At 43.6% G+C, this 22681-nt stretch overlaps 1 protein-coding gene across 5 annotated transcripts in view; it reads right to left on the bottom strand.

Moving 5' to 3' along the window:
• Positions 1-22681, bottom strand: part of LOC119975416 (inactive N-acetylated-alpha-linked acidic dipeptidase-like protein 2) — a 1151524-nt gene that overhangs the window by 1105775 nt on the left and 23068 nt on the right. The gene's annotated exons all lie outside the window — the stretch shown is intronic.

Here is a 22681-nt window from a genome sequence, read left to right as displayed (position 1 = left end):
TTGCACACATTCTCTCCATGATTGCGTGGGTTTCGCCCCCACAACCCTAAGATGTGCAGGGTAGGTGAATTGACCACGCCAAATTGCCCTTAATTGTAAAAAATGAATTGGGTACTCTAAATTTATTTTACAAAAAGATCAGAATTACTGAGCCACAATGGAAATATATTCGCCAAATATTGTCGAAGTTACACAGACATTATCTGCATGACAAAACGTTACATAGAAGGAAACAAAATATTTTGTTTTGATTAACAGGAGAAAGGGTAAAAGCAAATTACTGGGGATGCTGGAATCTGAAACAAAACCAGAAAATCCTGGACAATCTCAGCAGGGTCTGAAAGCACCTGTGGAAAGAAAAGGGAGCTATGTTTCAGGTCTGGATGACTCTTTGTCAAAGCTAGGAGGAGAAAGGGGTCTGGAATATAAAAGCTTCCACTAAATAAAAGGACCATTTCTAAAATACAAACTTATTGCAGAATTTCTAATTAAATGTACACCAACATACATATGTAATGCAAATTTAATGCACAGAATCATAGGATAATAGGCCCATCGAGTCTGCACCGTTGCATGAAAAACACCTGACCTGCCTACCAAATCCTATTTGCCAGCACTTAGCCCATAGCCTTGATTATTATGACATGCCAAGTGCTTATCCAGGTACTTTTTAATGGATCTGAGGCAACCCGTCACTACCACCGTCCCAGGCAGTGCTTTAGAACATAGAACATAGAACAGTACAGCACAGAACAGGCCCTTCGGCCCTCGATGTTGTGCCGAGCAATGATCACCCTACTCAAACCCATGTATCCACCCTATACCCGTAACCCAACAACTCCCCCCCTTAACCTTACTATTAGGACACTACGGGCAATTTAGCATGGCCAATCCACCTAACCCGCACATCTTTGGACTTTCCAGACCATCACCAGTCACTGGGTAAAATTTATTTCCTCATAACCCCCCCTAAACCTCCTGCCCCTCACCTTGAACTTGTGTTATCATCGTAACTGGCCTTTCAACTAAAGGGAGCAGCTGCTCCATGTTCATCCAATCTATGCTCCTTATAATCTTGTACATTTATAAATGACAAACAATAGGGGACCAAGCACAAATCCCTGTGGTACGCCACTGGATATTGGCTTTCGGTCACTAAAGCAGCCATCTGTCATCACCCTCCATCTCCGACAGCTAAGCTAATTTTTAATCCACCTTATCAAGTTACCCTGTATCACATGTGCATTTGCCTTCTTTATAAGACTTCCATGTGGGACCTCGTCAAAGGCTTTGCTGATATCCATGTAAACTACATCGACTGCACTACCCGGTCACATGCTCAAAAAATTCAATCGAATTTATGAGGCAGGACCTCCCTCTGGCAAAGCCATACTGACTATTCCGGATCAAACCTTGCCTCTCCAAGTGGAGATAGACTCTCTCCTTCAGAATTTTATCCAATAGTTTCCCTCGCACTTACACAAGATTCACTGACTGATCTGTGATTTCCTGGCTTATCTCCCCAACCTTTCTCAAATAATTGGGCTACTTCAGCTGTTCTCCAGTCCTCTTGCACCTCCCCCAAGGCCAGAGAGGAATTAAATATTTGGGTCAGCGGGCAGCATGGTGGCACAGTAGTTAGCATTGCTGCCTACGGCGCTAAGGACCCGGGTTTGAATCCCGGCCCTGGGTCACTGTCTGTGTGGAGTTTGCACATTCTCCCCGTGTCTGCGTGGGTTTCGCCCCCATAACCCAAAGATGTGCAGGTTAGGTGGATTGGCCATGCTAAATTGCCCCTTAATTGGAAAAAATAATTGGGTACTCTAAATTTATGGGAAAAAAAAATTTGGGTCAGAGCCCATGCCAAGTCCGCCCTCACTTCCCACAATATCTTGCGACACAATTCACCCGAACCAGCAGATTTGTCTGCTTTTAAGCCTGCCAACACCTCCAATACCTTGTCACTCACCATGGCAATTTGATCAAGAACCTGTCTCTCTCTCCAAGTTCATTATGTACCTCCTCATTCTCTTGGATGAAAACGGATATGAAGTATCCTTTCAACAACCTACAATGCTCTCTGGCTCCATCCTCAGATTTCCCTGTCAGTCCCTAATGGACCCTACTCTTTCCCTGGTTAACCTCATCCCATTGATATAAGAACATAAGAACATAAGAACTAGAAGCAGGAGTAGGCCATCTGGCCCCTCGAGCCTGCTCCGCCATTCAATTAGATCATGGCTGATCTTTTGTGGACTCAGCTCCACATTCCGGCCCGAACACCATAACCCTTAATCCCTTTATTCTTCAAAAAACTACCTATCTTTACCTTAAAAACATGTAATGAAGGAGCCTCAACTGCTTCACTGGGCAAGGAATTCCATAGATTCACAACCCTTTGGGTGAAGAAGTTCCTCATAAACTCAGTCCTAAATCTACTTCCCCTTATTTTGAGGCTATGTCCCCTATACTTATAGAATATTTGAGGATTTTCTCTATTTTTACCAACCAGAGCTTCCTCATATCCCCACTTTGCTCTCCTAATTGCTTTACGCTCCAACGTGCACTTTCTGTACACCACCAATGCCTCAGTTGATTTATAATAATAATCTTTATAATAATCTTTATTATTGTCACAAGTAGGCTTACATTAACACTGCAATGAAGTTACTGTGAAAAACCCCTGGTCGCCACATTCCGGCACCTGCTTGGGTACACAGAGGGAGACTTCACAATGTCCAATTCACCAAACAGCATATCTTTCAAAACTTGTGGGAGGAAACCCTGCTCTGGACTTAATTCCCCAGAATTAGACCCAGCATTGCACCTTGTTTGACCCTCTACATATTGAGCACAAAGTTCCCCTGTATACATTTTAAGAACTCCACTCCATCTAAGCACTTAACACAGGGACTATCGCAATTAATGTTGGGAAAGTTGAAATCATCCAGTGCCCTATTATTATTTTTACACACCTTTGTAAATTGCGCAGATATTTGATGCCCCCTCCAAGATACCATCTCTCCTCACTGCAGTAACTGACTCCTTAGCTAATAATGCAATGCCTCCTCCTCTTTTACATCCTCCCCCCACGTCTATATCCCAGGATGTCAAACTGTCAATCCTGTCCTTCCCTCAGCCACATCTCCGTGCTACTATATCATAATTCCACATGTCAATGCTGGCCCTTAACTCATCCATTGTACCTGTAATACTCCTGGCATTGAAGTAGAAAACATCAAGTCTCGTCTTACACCCTTGAAACTTACTGCCGTTGTATTCCCTCGGACTTGATTGCTTTTCTGTGTTATGCTGTGTCCCTATTCTTCTAACATTCTGCAAACCTGCCAGCCAGGATGTCAGTCCCACTCTGGTTCAGATGTATACCATCCGCTTGTACAGTTCCCACCTTCCCAAGAAACACCCCAGTGGTCCAGGAATCTAAAACCTTCCCTCCTGCACCAACTCTTTATCCACGCATTCATCTGCACTAATCTCCTATTTTTGTACTCGCTAGCATGCGGCACTCGGAGTAATCCAGAGCTAGAAACCCAAGAGGTCCTGCTTTTTAGTCTACTACCTAACTCCCTGAATTCTTGACACAAGACCTCATCCCTCTTTCTACCTATGCCATTGGTACCACCGTATACCATGACCTCTGCCTTAGCAAATGTCACAGACATTTGTATCTTTTTTAGAAATAATTTAGAGCACCCAATTACTTTTTTCCAATTAAGGGGCAATTTACTGTGGCCAACCCAACTAACTTGCACATCTTTGGGTTGTGGGGGTGAGACCCATGCAGACACAGGGAGAATGTGCAAACTCCACACGGACAGTGACCTGGATCCGGGATCGAACCTGGGTCTTCAGCGCCGTCGGCAGCAGTGTTAAACACTGGACCATCCTGCTGCCCGACATGTGTGTCTTTAATAAGGGCCATTCCAGTATTGTGACAGGCCAAAAAGCTGAATAGTGAGAATCAAACATGGAATGTGGTAACCACGGATGGATCTGGAAGGCAGATGTTCAAGGATTTTGCAGAGGAAAGGGATTTAGAAAAGGGGAGCAGTTGGCAGAAACAGTGCATTCAATAAGTATTTTGAGGACAGATTTTAAAGAACAGACACAATACTGTGGGGATCTATTCATAGTATTTACTAAAAGGGGTCTCGAAAAGGATAGTTGGTGAGTCAACGGTTCGGTCAGAAAAAGGGTCGAGGGAGCAGGAATTGGGTATCATAGATTACAGTGAGCACAGAGATGGCAGTCCAGGAGATAAGGTGGAATCTGGATAAAGTTACAAGCCCACGGTTAGAACAATGGAGAAGAATGCAACAATGAGTGATACGGTGGCACAGTGGTTAGCACTGTTGCTTCAAAGCGAGGATCCCAGGCTCGATTCCCGACTTGGGTCACTGTCTGTGCTGAGTCTGCACATTCTCCCAGTGTCTGTGTGGGTTTCCGCCGGGTGCTCCGGTTTCCTCCCACAAGTCCCAAAAGATGTGCTGTTCGGTAATTTGGACATTCTGAATTCTCCCTCCGTGTACCCGAACAGGTGCCGGAATGTGGCGACTAGGGGCTTTTCACAGTAACTTAATTGCAGTGTTAATGTAATCCTACTTGTGACATTAAAGATTGTTATTATGATTTGGGGAAATGTGATCCAGTGGGCTGGGGCAGAGCCAGAAGTGGCAGAGAGAGCTGAATAGGGGTATATGGTCTCAATCTTTGTGACAAGGAAGCCTACCAGCCCTTTATATACTTGCTGCAGGAAGTCAGGGTGGTGGCAGCATATAAAGATGATTTATAAAAAATGGGTTTGTGAAGAGGAGCCAGGGATTATCTTTGCATTGTAAGATTATCTTTGACTGGTGAGCAGGGAAAGGCTGAAAGGCTTAAAACACTGTGCCACACCTAGTAACATGTCATTTTGTACCACCATTGATTCACTTGCATGTTAACACCAGATTGAACACATTCCTAATTTGTCCCCAAAGTTATCCAGATAATTACCACAATGGCTTACAGTTATTCAGTTAACTTCTAAAATCAGGGCAGATCGCTATCAATAAAAACACCTGCAAGCATGCATCTCCTTCTTTGATTAATAAGTTGCTGTAACACAAGGATGCCAGTGATTTGACCCAAGGATAAATTATTCGCATTTGCCAATTGTTCTTCCATTTTAAACGGGATTTAATTTTCCGGAACAGATGCTAAAGTTGATATATAGCTTTTAGTAGGTCTGAAACAAGAACATTTTTCTTTGTCAGAAATTATACTGTCAACATTATGTTCATGGTGCTCTTCTTAAATCAGATCAATAACTCTGCATATCCAATCTATTGTTACCTGCATCCTAACCCAGAGATTTCAAAAGTAAAATATCAGGTTGAGTCTCGTCCCCAGTGAACATGAACATTACAGCACAAGAAACAGGAATAATCCATATAGGCTATAGAGCCTGTTCCACAATTCAGTACGAACACGGCTGATCTTCTATATTAACTCAATTTTCCCAACCAATCCCCCCTATCCCTTGATTCCCTCAGTGCCCAAAAATCTATCAATCTGAGTTTTGAATTTACTCATTGATGCAGCATCACAGCCTCGAGGGGGAGAGAATTTCAAACATTCACAACCCTCTGCTTGATAAAATGTCTCCTCATGCCTGACTTGAATGGCCAACCTCTAATTCTGAGTCTATCTGATTCTAGAACAGTCAAGGGGAAACAGTCTCTCACCATTGACCCTGTCAAGCCCTCTAATAAAGTTATTCTGTATGTATAATCAAATCACCCCTCAGTCTTCTAAGATTAAGAAAACATAGACCCATTTCACTCCTTCAAGGACAGCCCTCATAGGCCAGAAATAAGTTGAGTGCCCTTTCATTGTATCCCAACTATTGTATCACAACCAAGTAAAATGCATTTCTGAAAGTGGTGGTTCAATTTAAAAATAACTCTGCAACTTTAGTGTTAAAGAAGGTAACAGTTAGTTCATTACAAAACCACTGCTGTACGTTGCTTAAGTTAAAGTGATAAAGTTATTCACTAAAATTCAGTTAAAGTTATTCACTAAAATTCAGATATAAAGATTATAACAGACAAACAGACACGGAAAGATGAGGGGCTGGATTCTCCGACGGTGGGATCCTCCATTTCGCCAATAGTGCACTCATGCCACAGCGTGGGGGTGCCCACAATGGAAAACACCATTGGTTGGCTTCCGGGGCGGAGAATCCCGCTGCTGGCGAGAGCATGCCGCACCAGAAAATGGGTACGGCAGTACACAGAATCCCACCCAAGATTCCCAATCAGTCCCCGAGAGATATTGTTGAGGGCCATTGCTCAAGTTTCTTTAATTCTGAAGTGAAGGTGTTAAAACTTCAGTTAGAAGGTAACAGATGGCTTCTGTGGTCGACCAATCACTGTTTGTCTCTCTCAGGTTGACTCAGCACGTTTTTGGGAAAGAGGGATTTCCTATTTCTCACTACTTCTGCAGTTATGGCATTTGGAGTTTGCCCGGAACTTTTCAGCAGAAACAACAGTTGCTTTCTTTTAAAAAAAACACTTTCCTCATTCCCCTCCCTTGGCCAAGAATGATTTCTAAAGTTATTTATCTCTGGTTTCTTCCTGGGGTTCTGCACACACAATATCTATTCGCTACCTGTTTTAAAACACTTCATGTGATCTGGACAAAATAGCAAGTCATCTTCCAAATGAGACAAGTGGTAATCTCATTCAGCCATCCGAAGGCCTGCCATCAGCTGCACTGTTTAAAAGGGACCAAGGTTTTCACAGTGAAGGTATTTTCTATTTGAGGACTCACTAAATTTCAAAAGTATTTTTGTGTCTGGGCATGCCTACTACCTACAATCCATTTAAAGCTTTCTTGATTCTTGCCCACATTGCATGAAAAGATTAGGTGATAACTTTCGGCAGATATTTTTAAGGCTTCTTCTGTCCACTTAAAAAGATTAGGATTTGCCAAACAATCTATGGGTTGGATTCTTCAGCCCGCCCACCGCAAGATCGTGTGACGCGCACCATATAAAGGTCCATTGACCTCTGGCGGGAATTTCCAGTTGCTGGGTGGGCGCAACTGGAGAATTCCACCTTATATCACTACATATTCATGACACCTACTGAAGCAGTCAATGCTCATATGCAGCAAGACCTAGGCAACATTCAGGCTTGGGATGATGAGTGGCAAGTAACGTTGAGACCACACAACTGCCAGGTAGTGACCATCTCAAACAAGAGAGAATCCAACCATCTCCTCTTGATATTCAATGGCATTACCATTGCTGAATCCCCCACTGTCAACATCATGCGGTTTACCATTGACCAGAAGTTGAACTGGATTAGCCATATAAATACTCTGGCTATAAGAACAGGTCAGAGGCTGGGAATTGTGTGGCAAGTATCTCACCTCGTGGCTCTCCAAATCCTGTCCACATATGCAAAGCACAGGTCAGGAGTGTGGTGGAATACTCTCCACTTTCCTGGGCAACTACAACAAACGTGGAGTTCGGCACCATCCAAAACAAAGCAAGCTGCTTGCTTGGCACCCATCCACCACCTTCAACATTCACTCCCTCCACCAGAGCTGCACAATGGTAGCAGTCTGTAAGAACTACAGGGTGCATTGCAGCAACTCACCAAGGCTCTCCATTACCTCGGAGGACAAGGGCAGCAATGGGAACACCATCACCTGCAAGTTGCCCTCCAAGCCACACACCATCCTGACTTGGAAATAAATCGCCATTCCTTCACTGTTGCTGGGTCAAAATCCAAGATCTCCCTCCCCAACAGCATTATGGGTGTACCTACAACACAAGGACTGTAGCAGTTCAAGAAGGTAGCTCACCACCACATTCTCAAGGGTAACTAAGGCTGGCCGATCCAGTGACACCCCAGAGCCCATGATAAGAAACCTTTCTTAGGTAAGGAGTTAAGACTGTGCACAATACTCCGGGTGTGGTCTCACCAAAGCCCTATATAGTTGCAGCAAGATTTCCTAGTTCTTACATTCCAACCATCCTGCAATAACAGAATCTGCTTTCCTAATGTCTTCCTATACCTGCGTGTTAACTTTCTGTATTGTGCATACAAGAACATCCACATTCCTCTGAGCATTTCCTTGCATCTCACCTTATAAAATATATTCGCCTTTTCATTCTTCCTGCCAAAATCGATAATTTCAAACAACCACACGTTATTCTACATCTTCCTGACCTGTCACTTAACCTGTCTATTATCCCTTTGTATCCTCCTCACAACTTACTTTTCAACTGAAGTTGGCATCATCAGTAAACGTGCACATATTACACCTATTAACCTCCCCAAGTTATTGATACAGATTGTAAATAGCTGAGGCCCAAGCACTGATACCTGTGGCACACCACTTTTTGTACCCTGCAAAGCTGAAAATAACTTCCCTACGCATGTTCTGTTCATTTAACCAGTTCACAATCCATACTAATATTACCCCCATTTCCCCGAGTCCTTGTGTCTGGCTTATAATCAAAAGCCTTTTGAAAACCCAAATATACTGTATTCATTAGTGTCTCCTTTATCTACTCTGCCAATACATTCTCAAAAAACTCAAATAGGTTTGTCAAAAGTGATTTTCCTTTCATAAAACCATGTTGAGTGTATCTAATCATAGTGATTTTCCAAATACCTATTACTGTCTCTTTGATAACACTCAATTCCAGAATTTTCCCTACTACTGATATCAAACTAACTGCCCTGGGGCTTGGTTTTCCCTTTACTTCTTCTTTGAACAGCAAGTTTATTTTCCAATCCATGAATTCTGGAAAATCAATGCAGCCACTTCTTTTAAAATCATAGTAAATAGGCCATCAGGTCTGGGGGATCGTCATCTCATAGTTCTATTAATTTATCCAATATGTTTTCTTGTGGGCAGAAAAGGGACTCCTTTATGTTTGACTCAGTACAATCAAACCATTACTATCTGGAACCACTGAAAGCTAATATATCTTTAAATATATTTCAGATAGGAAGACCTCCTCCAGCGTTTCAGCAATCATGCTCATCATATTTCCACAAGTTTCAGAAGTATAAATTTGAAACACTGAGCGGGATTCTCCAAGCCGCGCGCCGGGCTGGAGAATACACGTGAACAGGCCATACCGCCCCGACGCTGGCACACAATTTTGGCCCCTGGGGGGCTCTGATGTGGCCTGGCCCGCGATCAGGCCCCGGGCTGGCCTCTGTGGCTGGGGGCCTCCTTTCCTACGAGCTGGCCCTTGCAGCCTTGCATCATGTTGCGTCGGGGCCAGTGTGTTGAAGGAGGCCACTGCGTATGTGCACGTTGGCGCCGGCACCACTACACCTGTCCTCGTTGGTGCTGGCGCAACTGCACATGCGCGGATCCCGCGGTGCCCAGTTTGCGCCGAGATCTGCAGCTGGAGTGGTGCAAACCGCTCCAGCACCGTGCTGGCCCACCGGTTGGGGCCAGAATTAGACGTGGGAGCAGCCCATTCATGCCACAGTAAGACACAACGGCGCTTATGACGGCGTAGACACTGCCACGGGATTGGAGAATCCCGTCCTATATTACCAAAGTGCCATAGTCAGGAAGATTGACAGCTGAGAAAAGAAACACAATTCCTTAAATCATTTTCAAAGTACTGCTCCACAAAATCACCCAAAAGGAAAAACATGTGTATTTTTTCCTACCTTACTGTTTTATGTTGCATGTGCCTACTTTCGAAAATAAGCATGAAGGAGATGTGGAAAAAGTCAACCATAACTAACTACTATACTGCTGATAAAATTAAATTGTTCAGTTGAGGGAGTTTACATTTAATATTGGAAAGAAAGTCAACAATAATGTAAAGAATCAAAAAGAACAACGGTCCAAAGCAAATATGCAGTTTATTAAAAATAATAAATGTGGCACTTAAAGCTGCGAGACAAGTCAAGAATTTTACAACACGTTGCTTGATTCTAAATGAAACAATTACAAAGCACAATTAAACTCCACAAACAGACCAGACATGTTTTATCAGCTCAATCTGATTTGTCTACTGTGACTTTGCTAATGTTGGGATCTCACAAGTCTGTTTTGAGCATTAAACTTTGGTTTTAAATCCAAGACATCAGGTTGCAAGTATATTGAGGAAAAAAAATCTTTAATATTAACATGAAACTGTATCATCCAATAAACATTCAGAACTGCAGTCATAAAAAAATACTCAATATGATGTTCCCTGTTTCTCCCTTTCTTTCTGTTCCCCGTTTCCCTCTTTCTTTCTTTTTGCTGTTACAATCTTGATCCATGGGTGATTAATTGGCCTGCGACTTTAATGCAGCTTTTGCCTTTAATTCAAGCAGGAGAGATCAGTGATGACTCAGTTTGACTGACTTCGCTAGTGGCCAATGAACTGGCTTGAAATGCTGGGCTTTGCCAATAACCAGTGATGATTGGTTCTGATTTTTCTGGAATATTTCTCAGTGTGAAAAGCTGGATTTTTAGTTTTGCTTTTGGTTCTGAAGCTGGAAGGAGCAGCTCTGATTTCCCCTCCGTTATTATGAAATCTCTCAAAAGATCCAGTGTAAGAACTCGCCCCAGGAATGTTGGCTGTCATTTTACTGAAACTGCAAAGGATTGAGATTAAAACTGGGTTTGATGCGAGACAAAGAGTCTTAAGAGAGGAGTAGACTCAAAGATGGACCTTTGAGTGAAGGGCCCAGTTTAATAAAGGCTAAAGTATCTCTCCAGAAGAAGTCCTACTGCCTGAGTACTGAATGAACGTTGCTGCAAGAAGACCCATCACCAACTATATACCGGTGGCTTCGATCAATCGGCATGCTGGTAGGAACGCCTGCTGAAAAGAATTCAACATTGAAACCAAGGACTCTGATCCTTTTACCTTAATATTTTATCTGTTTCCACCCCTCTGTATTTATCTGTCTTGTGTGTGTGGGTAGAGGGCAGGACTGTAAAAGAGGGGGTAGTAGGTTAGCTTGCCATTATTCAGTTGTAATTAATGCATATCACAGCTTTATTTCTGTTATAATAAACAGTAATTATGTTTCAACTTACAAACCTAATGACAGTAAATTATTGGCCAGCCAAGGGTCAAAGATTTCAGGAATTTTTATACAAATTATTGGTTAATTCACTTGTGTTGGAAATCTAGGGCCTCTGGGGCTGGAATTGACCACACACTCATCCAGGTACCGTAACAATGAAAGAAAGTGCACCTTTGAGGTAATCAGAGGCCTGTATTTTGTGGAGGAGTGTTTGCTGCCATAATATCTCTGAAATTAGTCAAGACTTGAGGATTTTATGCAAGCGTAGACTAATTGGAAATTCTGAAGTTGGAGTCGGTCATCTACTGTTCCAGCATAGGTTACACTGTAGACCCTGCCCATCGCCGTTAGAGCCAGTAACCACTGATGTAATGATAACTTCCCCTTTTTCATATTACTGTTATAAGCCCCACAAAAATATATGCTGTGTTCAATCAGGTTTCTTAACAGCAAGTCTCAGGAATAACTATTAGAAGAACATAAGAACTAGGAGCAGGAGTAGGCCATCTGGCCCTTCGAGCCTGCTCCGCCATTCAATGAGATCATGGCTGATCTTTTGTGGACTCAGTTCCACTTTTCCGCCCGAACAGCATAACCCTTTATTTTTCAAAAAACTATGTATCTTTATCTTGAAAACATTTAATGAAGGAGCCTCAACTGCTTCACTGGGGAGGGAATTCCATAGATTCACAACCCTTTGGGTGAAGAAGTTCCTCCTAAGCTCAGTCTTAAATCTACTTCCCCTTATTTTCAGGCTATGCCCCCTAGTTCTGCTTTCACCAACCAGTGGAAACAACATCCCGCAATCTGTCCTATCTATTCCCTTCATAATTTTATGTTTCTATAAGATCTCCCCGCATCCTTCTAAATTCCAACGAGTACAGTTCCAGATTGCTGGCCCTGTAAAAATAATTTCATATTTATGGAATTTTGTTAAGTGTCTCCCTTATGATAGATTAATAGATTTTTAAAACAATTGTTGATATAATGTTTTTTAGAATTTCAATATATTTCAACTTCTACCTTCAGTCATGTGTGTGGCCAAACTTTTATTGGTCTCTATGTAACATTTGAAAAGTACTTTGATTTTCGCGTTTTTCATTTCCTGGTTGGCTGTCTATGAGGATTCTTTAAAGTGGCTGGTTGTTTGGGCAACTTGATGACATCACCACAGCGGTTATCTCCATTAAAACAAAACACTATAGTCCACAGCAAGAGGAGCTGAAGTTCTCACCACAGTATTAGGTCACATTCTTTGATGTCAATGGTCAGCAACCTTGCTTCAATGTTTGGCAGACTACAAATTTAAATATCCCAAACTGACTGTTTACCCAACCTTCTGGGCTAGAAGCCACAAGATGCAAATGCAGTGCATTTCTAAATAATTACAGCTCACAAAGTACAAAAGATTGGCTGAAATTATTTTCTGCTGTACAATGAGTGAGAACAATGAATCTTTCAAAATGTGAACAAGCAACTAAAAACACTATCATTTAGATAATAAACCCGTAGAAGTTGATAGCTAACTATAGGTCCATAATTAACAGAAAAACATGCAAATGGATGTTCATTCTATAAATTGACTCACTTGTGAGGACATAAAGGACTCACAAAATCATCCCATGTTAAGACCAAACAATATCCTTTTCTAAGAATCGATAATGTAGTTGTTACTAGACTGTATCAAAGTAAAATTAATGGATTCTGCGTAACTCATTCAATCTCCAACAATTGTGCACCATCTTGCTGTGACTATGTTCCTTTCCAACAATCAGAATGTGCTGAAATTAATTCTACCAATTGTAATGATGCGCTTTCAGAGACTTCATTAGTGAGCAACAAAGGATTTATTTACAAGGATCAACAAGAACAGCAGCATGTCGACAGTTAGTTCTGGAATATCTCTGCCTACAAGAACTCCTCCCCCGGGGTGATTCCCCACTGAGTCTCGATTGTTCAGCCAGGCCAGGTGACCCTTACTCTGCTGTTTCGGCCTTAAAGGGTGATGCGCGATCAATAACTCTCAAAGCGAGATTGGAGTACAATTGAAGGCTTTATTGGACTAGATGTTTCCCCCAGCAGCACAGGTACAGAATGCAGCAGCTGGGGAGACACAGACTCTTATACTCCGCCTTACTGGGCGGAACCAGCAGGTAGGCTTCACCAATGATCTTGCTGTCTCAGGTATCGCCCACACCAATGATCTTACAGCCTCAACCTGGGAACCGTAATACACCTAATACAGACTACCACAAAGGGACAATCACCACAACAGTATAAATAGATCGCACAATGATTAGATCATGATTAGACCATAATCCGACTAACAATCTCATTGCCTATTACATTACCATAATTAGCCATTATGCATGTATATGGGAGACATAACATTGATAATTGCTGCCATTGAGAATTGCAAATCAAATTTGAAATAAATGGGAATATTCTTAATTTAAAATATCAATAAGGATGAGTACCTCCGGACGTCCGGTGACGGCAGGCGGGAGGCAACCGCACATTGGAGGGCTCCCGCTCGGGAACAGCATTTTCGGGGACTAACGCCTGGACCCAGGATAAGAGGCGGCAAAAAGCAGGGAGAAGGCACAGTGATGGAAGATGTCAAGAACAAATAAAAAAAACGGCCGTGAAAACAGCAGCTGAATGTCCGTTGAGGAGTGGAAAGGTCACCGCGGGGACGGCAAGGAAAATGGAGGCTGGGGCACCAGGGGAGGTCGCATTGCCCACGGCTGAAGAAATGACTCAGGTGATGGCTGCGGAACTCGAAAGGCAGTTCACAAAACACATGAAGGCGATGAGGAAGGAGATGGGGGCGGTATTGAAAGTGCTGGTGGAGGAGGCGATTGCCCCGGTGACGGCGGCGGTATTGAGCGCAGTGGCGGAGGTATGGAAGCAAGGCGAGGCGCTGAAGGAAGTGGAAGAGACATTGTTGCAGCACAGTGATCAACTTACCTCGATGGGGAAGGAGATGCGGAAGGTGATAGAGATCAACGAGGGTCTGCGAGCCAAAATGGACGACTTAGAAAACAGATCCAGGCGACAGAATCTGAGGATTGTGGATCTTCCCGAAGGAGTGGAAGGCCCGTGGCCGACTGAGTATTTTGCCACGATGTTGGAAAAGCTATTGGCGGAGGGGTGATGATCCCTCCCGATGTGAACTGGAACGGGCTCATCAGTCGTGGAGGCCTGTACCAAAGGAGAGAGGGCCGCCAAGAGTAGTGACTCTGTGTTTTCATAGGTACAGTGTGAAGGAGAAGGTCCTGTGCTGGGCAAAGCAGAAGCGGGTGGTGCAGTGGGCTGGAGCTGATATACGCATATATCAGGACTTTACAGTGGAGGTTCATGGTGAGGAGGCGGGCTCCCTTCAGTCGGCTGAAGAAGGCACTGTACATCAGTAAGGTGTGGCATAGTATACTCAGCTAAGTTGAGGGTGACCTACAAATCCAAGGACTTTTATTTCGGGATGGCGGAAGCAGCGGAGGAGTTTGCGAAGACAGAAGGCCTGTGGCTGAATTGAGAAATGGTCATGTACCAATGTAGCTTCACGTAGCTGTATTTTTTCACTGCGGCAGGTGTATGTGCTAAATGAGCCAACGTTGTATATACTTGGACAAAGGAACAGAGGGGACTTTCACTTGCAATAATGGTTCTTGGGAGCTTGGGTTGTGTGTGTTAAAGAGGATTTCTTGGTTTTCCTGGGGTCGGGCAAGGGGGAAAGTGACCCGGGCGGGGGCCTCTACGCTGGCTGGTTTAAGCCGGCCAGTGTACAGGAGTGAGGTGGGGGGAGGGACAGCGGCCATCGGAGCCTGGCAGAATAACTCCGTAATGTAACTCCGTAATTCACACTGTATTGTATATACATGAGACCATGCATTTGTAAGTGCAGTTGTGTTTCCCGACCACTAGGGCAGTAGCGCTGGGAATGCTTAGGAGTTTGTACAGGGCTCCACCCTTGGCTCCGCCCACGACTCCTCCCCCTGGACTGCTGTATAAATACCAATGCTCAGAGCCAGTCGTTCAGTTCATCGAGAGTTCAACGCGGAACAGGCTGGCTCTGTTGTAAGTAAATTAAAACCACTGTTCATATCTTAAAGCACGTGTCTAGTGAATTGATGGTTCAATCACCGATGAGTCTAGCCGGAGTGGAAAGATGGGGGGGGGGGGGGGGGGGGGGGGGCTTGCAATGCTTTGGTGTCGTCTACAGTACTCTTTCGGGGATTGGATGGCATTGAATGTTAGGGGGAGGGGGGTGGGAGGAACCCTATAGGTTTATGGTGACCATAGGCGATTCCTAATTCCTTTCTCTTTTATTTCTCCTTTGTTTGTCCCACCGTGGGAGGGTTTGTTCTATTGATGCTTATATTGACAGGTGGGTCGTTGTGTGGGGTGGTGGGAGGATGGGATCGTTGTTGTTGATAAGGAAATTGACTTTGTATTTGTTACCATTTAGTGCTTGTGGGTGGGGTGTAAATTCTGGTGAAAATGGAGAATAAAAATATTTTTTAAAAAAAGGATGAGTACCTCCAATCTGTATGTAAGGGACATGTCTGGGATTTAATTAAACTCATTGCATGTTATGGATTACGCAACTATATACTGCAAGAAGATCTTGTGGTGTAGGAGGCAGCATTCCTTTTTTAAAATAAATTTAGAGTATCCAATTCATTTTTTCCAATTAAGGGCAATTTAGCGTGGCCAATCCACCTACCCTGCACATCTTTGGGTTGCGGGAGTGAAACCCACGCAAACATGGGGAATGTGCAAACTCCACACGGACAGTGACCCAGAGCCGAGATCAAACCTGGGACCTCAACGCCATGAGGCAGCAATGCTAACCACTGTGCCACCGTGCTGCCCTGGTAGGTAGCATTCCTGCCTCTGAACCAGAAGCTCTGGGTTTGACTCCCACCCCAGGGCTTGATGGCCAAGGAAGGTGCGTTCATGCCATGGACAAACAGGTTGAGTATCAACCTGCAAAATCTTTCCAACACAAGCCAACAGCAGGTGGTAAGAGTGGGAGAGATTCCTTGTCCGCCATGCTTGGCGTGAAGTGGCACCCCTCAAACTATAAGCCTCCGGCAACAGGGCAGCGGCCTGTTCCAGGAAAAACTAGCCATGGAAAAAGATGAAAATTACCTTGTGCACAACTGGGTGTGGGAAGAGAAACAACACAAGCTGGAAGTATAGGTACTTAATTCAAAATAAATTACTCAACAGCACTGTGCGGTCAAAACGTTCTATTATTTCAAAGTCTTGGATTTTGAGAGTTTAGATTCAAATGAGCAGAACATACTCCATTCGAGTTGAATAATCTGCTCATATATTCATTTGATATTCATTTGTGCCAAGAATTAAGAATTAAAAGCATCTGTCTGAAGAAATACCAAGTAAAAAAAGAACACCAAAAATAAGGAAAACACCTAGGCTATCAACAAAAATCACAGGGGCTGTGCTTATGATGATTTTGAAGCTAGCCTTTAGAAATCAAGATACGGGATTTTTGTGCATATTAGCCTTTAGAGCACAACTCAAAAGTTTAATCCCACCTCCTGACTATACCACGACTATTTACCAGCCGAAGAGTGAAAAGGCACTTGCGCAAGAAAAGTAGTTTTAGATTACAAGTCTTCGCATCAGACTGCTTGAATAAATAGCAACACCCTTTATAAACATCCAACAACCGACTATCATCTTAGAGTGTAGAAGATATAAAGACATGCCTTTGTATACATGACCACTGAATACTTTACAGCTAATGAAGTATTTTTTGATAGGTTGTCAATGCTGGAATGTAGGAAACCTGGCAGTCAGTTTGTACTTAGCAAACTCCCACAAACAGTAAGGTGAAAATAACCAGACCATCTCTTTTTGTGACGTCAATGGCGGGATAAATGTTGGCGAATACACTGGACATAACTTCCCTGCTCTGTGAAATAGTGTCATGGGATCTTTTACATTCATCCGAGCAGGCAGAGGTTTAACTTCTCATCCGAAAGACAACACCTCTGACAGTTCTGTGATCCCTCAGTATAGCACTGGATCGTCAGCCTCATTATGCTCAAGCCCTTGAAGTGTAACTTGAACCCGGGACCTTGTGATTCAAAGGTGAACGTGCTACCAACTGCAAATCCCAGGGAGTTTTTTTTTATTCGTTTAAATTTAGAATATCTAGGCTTTCACTAATACTCAGTGAAATAAACAGGAGATGGGCTTCTGATTAAATAACCATTTCATCAACAAGATCATCCATTGTAGTGCTCTTCTCCATCCCTGCCTGAGCTCATCTGCTGCTGAAACCTTAACCTAGGATTTTTTTTTTTAAGGTATGGACAGAAATATTCCAGTACTCTCCTGTCTCCTATCTTTCACCTGAAGACATCGAAAAATATTCCACCTATCTCATAATTCACACCAAGTCCTTTTCACTCATTATGCTCGCTCTTCACTGACCTACATTAGCTGTCAGTCCAGCAACATCCCAATTTTAAAAATTCATTCTTCTTTTCAAATCCTTCACTGGCCTTTCCCTTTCCTGTCCCTGTAACTTTCTTCAGCACAACAACTCTCCAATATCTGAGCATTCCTCCAATTCTGACCTCTGAAGAAGCCCAGATTTGTTACGGCACAGAATGAGGCCATTCATCCATCATGTCTGCATCGGCTCTTCAAATGAGCATCATGACTTAATGTTGGAAAATAAATTTAGTTTAACGGATTTATCTTTGTATCGGTAAACATTAGAAATAAGGTATAGTTTTAAGTGGGGTTAATTTAATGTTTCTGTGCCTGGGACGGCAAAGTCTAGATTCATGCTGGATGTGTGTGTTAAGTTCCAAATGTGTTTCTATTGTGCCTAGAGAGGGCTAAAGCATGAAGAATAAATAAAAGACACATGCAGTTGGGGACGAGCATAACTGCGCTTCGTCCTAGGTGTAGGGGAAAGGGGCTTTTGCTGTTATCCTCACGATAGGAGCTTTCCTCAGCATCCAAAATGGGCCCCAACTACGACATCTTTCCAAGCCAAGGTGAGAAAGAAGGGAACTTGCGCAGTTCTGCTGGAAGTAATTGGTTTAGAAGGCTAGATAGGGAACATCTCTCTCAGGTTTGCTGGAATAAAAGCAATACCATGGATTAATGGTTAAGAAAACAGATGCTGGAAATACAATATCCAGCTAATTAAGAAAACTAGAGATACATCCAAGAAGTGTGTAGTTAAATTAACAGAGACGAAAGTATTGTTCAGAAGTATTCAAGAAAGAGTAAACAAAGTGCTCTGATTTAAAGAGACAATTACAGTAACCAGATTTAAAGTGGGACAGCAGCCTTCAAAAATAATACAAAAGTCTGAAGTCATTTTAATACAGGTTTGGAATTGAGGAATTGAGTACAGCAGTAAAGACAAAGAAACTCTAAAACCCGGATTGGATTCACTGTTAAAAGGTGAAGTAGTAGCTTTGTTTATAAGTGTCATTATGAAAACCTAGCCAGGATTACAGAATACAAACCACTAAGGGAAAGCATACTTATGAGACAACATTTTAAAGTGTGTTCGGGAGTGGAATTTGAAAACTCTTGCGTGACAATCTTCTGGGAGTGGGGGGGGGGGGGGGGGGGGTCGGGGAGAATTGAGAGGAGAAACCAGTGGACACTAACATTCAGAGCAGAGTGTGTGTATTGGCCCAAAGTACCCCAGTGTACTTAAAAGGCACTTTGTCAATGAAACCATTGTAGCTTAAGATGTACTTTGTAATCTTAAAATCTGTGTGTCATTGTTAAGCTAAAGGGAGAGTAAAGGAGTATTGTATCATAATGCAAATGTTCATCTTTCATAAATGTTTTTTCTTGTTGTTCTGTGGCTCTGTTCCTCTACACTTTATAAAAAATAAATAAAAGTTATGTCTTTTGAGCCAGGTCAAATCTGGGGCCTTCCCATCCAGTTATATCATCTTGGATTGTAGCATTTCGTGACATCCTCCTGCTTTTTCCCTGTAACCTTGAACATTGTTCCTATTGAAATAATCATCCAATACTCTCTTGAAGGCCTTAATTGAAATTGCCTCCACCACATTTCCACGCAGTGCATTCCAGACCCGAACCACTCATTCAGTGAAAAGGTTTTTTCTCACATCACATTTGCTTCTGCAAATCACTTTAAATATGGGCCTTCTCAATTATTTATATATCTACTCTGCTGAGCCGCCTCATTATTTTAAACATGTCTATAAAATCTCCTCTTTACCTACATCTCTCCAAGGAGAACTGTCCCAATCTCTCCAGTCTATCCTCAAAACTGCAGTTTCTCATCCCTGAAACCATTCTTGCAATCCTATTTGCACTCTCTCCAATATATTCACATGTGAGGCACAGTGAAGAGTGAGTTTGGGAATTTGAAGCTAGGTGGGAATTCAAAGCTGGGTGGAGGGGAAATACTTTTTATCCCTGGTAAGTGACTGGGAAGTAGTTTTTCTTTTCATTTGTCTATTTATTTATTTATTTTTTCTTTCTTTTGTTTTTTGGAATTGTAGTTGGATAATTTAACTTAAGGTTTAAGACATGGCAGGAGATCCCAGACCCGTGTCATGCTCCTCGTGTGCGATGCAGGAGCTCAGGGACACGTCAACTGACCCTGGCTCCTTCACGTGCAAGAAGTGTGTTCAGTTGCAGCTTCTGTTAGATCGCTTGACGGCTCTGGAGCTGTGGATGGACTCACTTTGGAGCATCCGCAATGCTGAGGACGTTGTGCATAGCACGTTTAGCGAGTTGGTCACACCGCAGGTCAAAAGTATTGAGAGAGATAGAAAATGGGTGACCAAAAGACAGAGCAAGAGTAGGAAGGCAGTGCAGGTGTCCCCTGCGGTCATCTCCCCGCAAGACAGATATACTGCTTTGGATACTGTTGAGGCAGATGACTTACCAGGGGAAAGCAGCCGCCGCCAGGTTCATGGCACCGTGGCTGGCTCTGCTGCGCAGCAGGGCAGGATGAAGAATGGCAGGCTATAGTGATAGGGGATTCAATCGTAAGGGGAATAGACAGGCGGTTCTGTGGACGCAATCGAGGCTCCAGGATGGTATGTTGCTCTCTGGTGCAAGGGTCAAAGATGTCTCGGTGTGGCTGCAGGACATTTGGGGGGGGGGGGGGGGGTGAACAGCGAGCTGGTGTGGTGCACATAGGCACCAACGATATAGGTTAAAAAAAAAGGGATGAGGTCCTACAAGCTGAATTCAGGGAGTTAGGAGTTAAACTAAAAAGTAGGGCCTCAAAGGTAGTAATCTCAGGATTGCCAACAGTGCCACGAGCTAGTCGGAGTAGGAATGTCAGGATAGATAGGATGAATGCGGGCTTGAGAGATGGTGCAAGAGGGAGGGATTCAAATTCCTGGGGCATTGGAACCGGTTCTGGGGGATGCGGGACCAGTACAAACCAGATGGTCTGCAACTGGGCAGGACTGGAACTGATGTCCGGGGGCGGGTGTTGTTTGCAAGAACTGTTGGGGAGGGTTTAAACTAATGTGTCAGGGGGATGGGAACCGATGCAGGAAGTCGGAGGGAAGTAAAACAGGGCCAGAAACTAAAAGCAGTAAGGGGGAAAGTGTAAGGCAGAGAAGCCATAGTCAAAGATCAAACAGGGGTACAGTGACTGAGGAGAGTGTCAAAAAGGAGGTGGCCAATGCAGGATTGAGGTACCTAAATGCACGCAATATATGGAACAAGGCAAATTAGCTTGTTGCGCACATTGAAATTGGCCGGTACAATTTTGTGGGAATCACAGAGGCTTGGCTGCAAGGGGATCAAGGCTGGGATCTAAATATCCAAGGATATATGTCCCATCGAAAGGACAGGCAGATGGGCAAAGATGGCGGGGTTGCATTGTTAGTAAGCAATGAAGTTAAATCGATAGCAAGGAGTGATATAGGATCAGAAGGCATAGAATCTCTGTGGGTCAAGTTGAGGAATCGCAAGGGTAAGAAGACCCTGATGAGAGTTATGTACAGGCCCACGAGCAGTAGTCAGGATTGGGGCAGAAAATAAATCAGGAGATAGAAAAGGCATGTAAAAAAGGCAATATTTCAATAACCATGAGGGACTTCAATATGCAGGTGGACTGGGAAAATCAGGTTGGTAGTGGATCCCAAGAAATGGAATTTGTGGAATGTCTAAGAGATGTTTTTTTGGAACAGCTTGTGACAGAGTCTACTAGGGAACAGGCAATTCTGGATTTGGGGATGTGAAATGAAGTAGACTTGATTAGGGAACTTAAGGTGAAGGAACCCTCAGGGAGCAGTGACCACAATATGAAAGAATTTACCCTGCAGTTTGAGAGGGAGAAGCTGCAATCAGATGTAACGGTATTACAATTAAATAAGGATAACGACAAAGACATGAGGGAGGGGCTGGCCAGAGTTGATTGGAAAAGGAGTCTATCAGGGAAGACAGTGGAACAGCAATGGCATGAGTTTTTTGGGGTTATTTGGGAGGCACAACAGAAATTCATCCCAAGGAGGAGGAAACATGGTAAAGGGGGGGGGGGGGGAGAGAGAGAAGTCAGCCATTGCTGACGAGGGATGTCAAGGATAGCATAAAGGCTAAAGAGAAAGCAGACAAAGTGGTGAGGGTTAGTGGGAAACCAGAGGATTGGGAAGCCTTTAAAAGCGAGCAGAAGACAACTAAAAAAGCAATAAGGAGGGAGAAGATGAAGTACGAGTGCTAGCTAGTAATATAAAGGAAGACAGGAAGATACTTTTTCAATACATAAAAGATAAGAGAGGGGCAAAAATAGACTTTGGACCACTAGAAAATGTAGCTGGAGAAGTAATAAGAGGAAGCAAAGAAATGGCAGACGAACTGAATAGTTACTTTGCATCATTCTTCATGGTGGAAGACACCAGTGGGATGCCAGAGCTCCAGGAGAACCAGGGGGCAGAAGTGAGTGCAGTGACCATTACTAAGGAGAAGCTTCTGGGGAAACTAAAAGGTCTGAAGGTGGATAAATCACCTGGATCGGATGGACAGTCCAGGGTTCTAAAAGAGGTAGCTGAGGAAATTGTGGAGACATAAGTGATGATCTTTCAGGAATCACTGGAGGCAGGAATGGTCCCAGAGGACTGGAAGGTGGCTAATGTAACACCACTGTTTAAGAAGGGAGGGAATTTTGTTTAAGGCGAGGGTGGGCAAAGAGGAGAGGTTGGAGCGGCAGAGAGTAATAGATGAGATGTTGGAGGTAGATAGGAGTTATGCAGAAGATGAGGACCCAGCGAAGCTGGAAAAGAGGAAGGAACTACAGGCGAGCTTCGACCGACTGTCCACCAGGAAGGCGATGCGCCAACTGAGGTGAGTAAGGGGTGCAGTTTATAAACATGGATGTTAGGTCAGCTCTGGAGGGAGGCAGTGGCAAGGGAAATTCTTCAGGTAAGGGATAGGGCAGGGAAGTTGGTGGTGGCTCCAGAGCGGATTAACAAGGTTTTTGAGGCGTTTTATGAGGTTGTACAGATCAGAGCCACCCGGGGGAGACCGTGAGATGCAGGAATTTCTAGATGGGTTGGAGTACCCAAGGCTGGGGGAGGGGGACAGGGCTACATTCGAAGGAGCAATAG

Source organism: Scyliorhinus canicula, chromosome 13 (genome assembly GCF_902713615.1).
Source record: "Scyliorhinus canicula chromosome 13, sScyCan1.1, whole genome shotgun sequence".
Taxonomy (NCBI): domain Eukaryota; kingdom Metazoa; phylum Chordata; class Chondrichthyes; order Carcharhiniformes; family Scyliorhinidae; genus Scyliorhinus; species Scyliorhinus canicula.
Note: the sequence above shows the minus strand (reverse complement) of the source record. Positions and strands in the feature narration are given on the sequence as shown.